This window comes from Mesoplodon mirus (assembly GCF_964341445.2).
Source record: "Mesoplodon mirus genome assembly, chromosome: 5".
NCBI classification, from domain to species: domain Eukaryota; kingdom Metazoa; phylum Chordata; class Mammalia; order Artiodactyla; family Ziphiidae; genus Mesoplodon; species Mesoplodon mirus.
The window spans coordinates 116,713,032-116,718,161 of record NC_138980.1 but is presented as its reverse complement, the minus strand read 5'-3'; the positions used below and the strand labels follow the sequence as shown (position 1 = coordinate 116,718,161).

The 5,130-nt window shown below is 37.5% G+C and overlaps 1 pseudogene across 1 annotated transcript; it reads left to right on the top strand.

The window, feature by feature from the left end:
* The first annotated feature begins 514 nt into the window (after window positions 1-514).
* LOC309805710 (non-histone chromosomal protein HMG-14-like) lies at window positions 515-908 on the top strand (annotated as a pseudogene). The gene has a single exon. The product of its transcript is annotated as a non-histone chromosomal protein HMG-14-like (transcript).
* The last annotated feature ends 4,222 nt before the right edge of the window (window positions 909-5,130 follow it).

The following is a 5,130-nucleotide window of genomic DNA, read 5'->3' as shown; positions in this document are numbered from 1 at the left end:
ATGTACCTAGGTAGGGCTTTTTGGCTTGGTGAAAGTCGCACCATACCACAACTCATGGTCTTTAGGGACCCTATGGGCAAATGTGCATGGTGGTCAAAAAGCCTCTTGAGAGAAAAGGGTTGATAGTTTCCCACTTTCTTTTTTCAGTTTCACGGTCACTGATATATTTCTAGTCATTGGCAAGGAAGGGCTTTATTGACACTGACGAGCAGAAAAGGGTACAAAAGTTCCACTATGTGAAAGGCTGTCAATGGACTTTATTGGGGACCAGAACTCAATATGTTGCTTGGATTGTCACGGGAAAAGGCATTATGGAAAGCATGACATTTGGCTAAATCCTGAAATCTTTCCTGAAAGCTATGGTTAATGAACATATGTTTGATCACTTAATAAGAACAACATGGCGGGTCCCAGCAGCGCGAGGAGCGGCAGTGGCCAGGCAGCCCAGCTTTGCGAAGGTTCTCGGTGCGCCGAGGCCAGCAGGCACTCGCCTAGCGCCCGCCCGGCCACCAGGATGCTCAAGAGCAAGGTCAGCTCCGCCAAGGGCGCGGTGAAAGAGAGCCCAAGAGGAGATCCGCGAGGTTGCCAGCTAAATCGGCTCCCGCAAAAGTGGAGAAGAAGCCAAAAATGGCGGTAGGAAAGCATAAATCTTCAGACAAAAAAGTGCAAACAAAAGGGAAAAGGGGAGCAAAGGGAAAACAGGCCAAAGTGGCTAACCAACAGACTTAAGACCTACTTGGAGAAAACGGAGAAACTAAAAAGGAGAGCTCAGCCTCTGATGAAGCAGGAGAGAAAGAAGCCAAGTCTGATTAATACCACACACCCGGTCCTATCAGTGGTCCCTGTCTCCCTTCTTGTATAATCCAGAGGAATATTTTTATAAACTATTTTGTAAATGCAAGTTTTTTAGTAGCTCTAGAAACATTTTTAAAAAGGAGGGTATCCCACCTCATCCCATTTTCTAAGTGTGAATGCTTTTTTTTAAGAGGTGAAATCATTTGCTAGTTGTTTATTTGTTGGTACAAACAGAAAATAGTGGGATATTGAATATGGGAGGCTTTGACTGTCTTGGGTGTCAGCTTAGGATTCCATAGATGGGGGGGGTAGCTTTTATATCCTATAAAACAAAGCATACTAAATGGTAGTTTGGAGTCAGTTGTGCATTTAATGTCTTGAACATTTTAAATTACTTCTCTTCCCATGTTGTTTCTGGTAGGATTGTATCCTAAGGCAAACCACTCACTCCTTGATCTTGGCTCTCCTTGTCAGAATTTCGTGCACTCTGTAACATCTTTGGTCACGGTAGTCCAGTTCTTCTAGTAACTTTGTTAATGTGTTGTGAACGATTGACTATTTGAGTATGTAGTGTATATGATATTAAATTGTGAATTAGTAGGACTTATGATGTAACAGCATATCAATATTTGAAGATATTGGTACTTGATATCCTGTTAAGGAAAATTTGCCTCCAAATTTTAAGCTGGAAAGTCACTGGAATAACTTCAGAAAAGAATCACAACTACATGATTTTTTAGATTTTTGGTATATATGTTAAGAATTGTGTACAAATTGAAATGTCTGTGTACTGATCCTCAAAACAACCAATAAAATCTCATTATGAAAGAAAAAAATACAACAAACTGTACTATGTATTGTGGGTGATATGTAAGTCCAGCTGTCCCTCAGCATCTGCAGGGGATTGGTTCCAGGACTCACAATGGAGAGCAAACTCTGCAGATGCTCAAGTCCTTTATATAAAATGGTGTAGTACAGTTGGCCCTCAGCATCCCTGGGTTCCACACCTTCCACTAGGGAGGGTAAATTGTATATATCCATACAAAAACCATCCTCTAAGAACTCACATGATAGAAAATAAAGGTAAGTTACATATATTAACAATTACATTATGAAGTAGACACTGATAAGCACTAAACTTATAGACAAATTTTTTTTTTTTTTTTTTTTTTTTGCTGTATGCAGGCCTCTCACTGTTGTGGCCTCTCCCGTTGTGGAGCACAGGCTCCGGACGCTCAGGTTCAGCGGCCATGGCCCATGGGCCCAGCTGCTCTGCGGCATGTGGGATCCTCCCGGACCGGGGCACGAACCCGTGTCCCCTGCATTGGCAGGCAGACTCTCAACCACTGCGCCACCAGAGAAGCCCATAGAGGAATTTTTATATAAAAGCAGAAGGGAGGTTTTACTTCTATTACTTGAAATTGAGAAAGATTCTACAGATGAGGTGGCAACGGAATTGAACTTTAAACTTTAAAATGTAAAAGATGGATAGATTCTCTTGATACAGAGACACAGGACAAGGAATTCATGATTGAGGACAGTAGATAGCTAACAAGAGAGAAAATAGAAAACATAGGATGGATCTGGGTAACAATGTGCAGTATTTAGAAAAGGACAGAGGTGGGAGAAACAAAAGGATTTAAGGAGGGCATGTGCCAGATCATCATAGGCCTGGAATATTTAGATAAAAGACATTCATTCCTTTTGTAATCAAGGCTTGTGAAATATATAAAATTGTATAATCCAGCATCATGTAAAACTTGCAATGGATTGAAGGGAATTTATATACAGTGTGATCCATTGGAAGCATTTGTGCCACTGTCCAGATAACAGATAATAAGGCTGGAAAGCAGGATAGGGGAAGTGGAAATGGTGACAACCCGTAAAGATCAAACAAATTACAGAGAAGGAACTTGGCAACTCTATGGTTTATATTGTACAGGGCCTTTTGCTATATACTTTGCATACTAACTCTGTCTTGGATTAACTAGCTTTTCCCATACTTCCGTTCCCTTTTCTGTTTTTTATTCTTTAATACTGTTGTCTTACATATATATACATATGTATATGTGTGTGTGTATATATATATATATACACATATATGCTTATATATATATCTCTTTTTAGCTTTGGGAAAATTATATTAAAAAATAGAAAGATATACAACACATTAGAACTGATCTTTTATTTCTTATCTTCCTAAAGCATAACATAAAAGTAAAGTTTGCATAGCACTCCCTTCCTAGTAGTAATTATCATAAGTAATTCATGTATCTATATCTGTAATATTTGATATCTCTAATGTACTTTCAAATAAACATGCATAGAATCGTCTACATCTTTTTTCACTCAACATTCAACAACAAACTAAATTATGAAAATGATGTCTATGATCCAGCAGTTGGGCTTCCTGGTATTTAACCAAAGGAAGTGAAAACTTATGTCCAAAAACCTGCACACATATGTTTATAGCAGCTTTATTCATAATTGTCAAAACTTGGGAGCAACCTTCAGTAGGTGAAAGGATAAACTGTGGTACATCTAGACCATGGGATATTATTTAGCACTAAAACAAAATGTGCTATCAAGCCATTAAAAGTTACAGAGAAAACTTAAATGCATATTACTAAGTGAAAGAAGCCAATTTGTAAAGGCTACATATTGAAAGATTACAACTATATAACACACATGAAAGGGAAAAACTGTGGAGACAGTAGGAAAAAAAAATCAGCAGTTGCCAAGGCATGGAGGGATGAATAGACATAACACAGAGGATTTTAGAGCAATGAAACTACTCTGTATGATACTATGATGGTGGACACACATCATTATAAATTTGTTCAAATCCCTACTATATACAACCAAGAGTGAACCATAATATAAACTATAGACATCGCATGATAATGATCTGTCAATGCAGGTTCATCAGTTGTAACAAATGTACCTCTCTGGTGGGAGATGTTGATAATGGGTTTGGCTATGCACGTGTGGTGACAGAAGGAAAATGGGAAACCTCTGTACCTTCTGATCAATATTGCTATTTAAAAAATAAAGTTTATTCATTTTGTTTATGGTTTCCTTTGCTATACAAAAGCTTTTAACTTTAATTAGGTCCCATTTGTTTATTTTTGTCTTTATTTTCATTACTCTAGGAGGTGGATCAAAAAAGATCTTGCTGCGATTTATGTCAGAGAGTGTTCTGCCTATGTTTTCCTATAAGAGTTTAATAGTATCCAGTCTTACGTTTAGGTCTTTAATCCATTTTAAGTTTATTTTTGTGTATGGTGTTAGAGAATGTTCTAATTTCATTTTTATATGTAGCTGTCCAGTTTTCCCAGCACCACTTATTGAAGAGGCTGTCTTTTTTCCATTGTATATTCTTGCCTCCTTTGTCATAGATTAGGTGGCCACAGGCGTTTGAGTTTATATCTGGATTTTCTCTCCTGTTCCATTGATCTATATTTCTGTCTTTGTGCCAGTACCACACTGTTTTGATTACTGTAGACTTGTAGTGTAGTCTGAAGTCAGGGAGCCCAATTCCGCCAGCTCTATTTTTCTTTTTCAAGATTGCTTTGGTTATTCATGATCTTTTGTGCTTCCATACAAATTGTAAAATTTTTTGTTCTAATTCTGTGAAAAAATGCTATTGGTAATTTGGTAGGGATTGTTTTCAATCTGTAGGTTACTTTGGGTAGTATAGTCATTTTTATAATATCGATTCTTCCAATCCAACAACATAGTATATCTCTCCATCTGTTTATGTCATCTTTGATTTCTTGCATCAGTATCTTATAGTTTTCTGAGTACAGATCTTTTACCTCCTTAGGTAGGTTTATTCCTAGGTATTTTATTCTTTTAGATGTGATGGTAAATGGGAGTGTTTTCCTTAATTTCTCTTTCTGATCTTTTGTTTTTAGTGTATAGGAATGCAAGAGATTTCTGTGTATTAATTTTGTATCCTGCAAGTTTACCATATTCACCGATGAGCTCTAGTAATTTTCTGGTAGCATCTTTAGGATTTTATATATATAGAATCATGTAATCTGCAAACAGCGAGAGCTGTACTTCTGCTTTTCCAAGTTGGATTCCTTTTATTTCTTTTTTCTTCTCTGATTGCCGTGGCTAGAACTTCCAAAACTATGTTGAATAAAAGTGGTGAGAGTGGACAACCTTCCTTGTCTTGTTCCTGATCGTAGAGGAAATGCTTTCAGTTTTTCACCATTGAGAATGAAGTTTGCTGTGGGTTTGTTGTATATGGCCTTTATTATAGGTAAGTTGAGGTAGGTTCCCTCTATGCCCACTTTCTGGAGAGGTTTTTACCATAAGTGGGTGTTG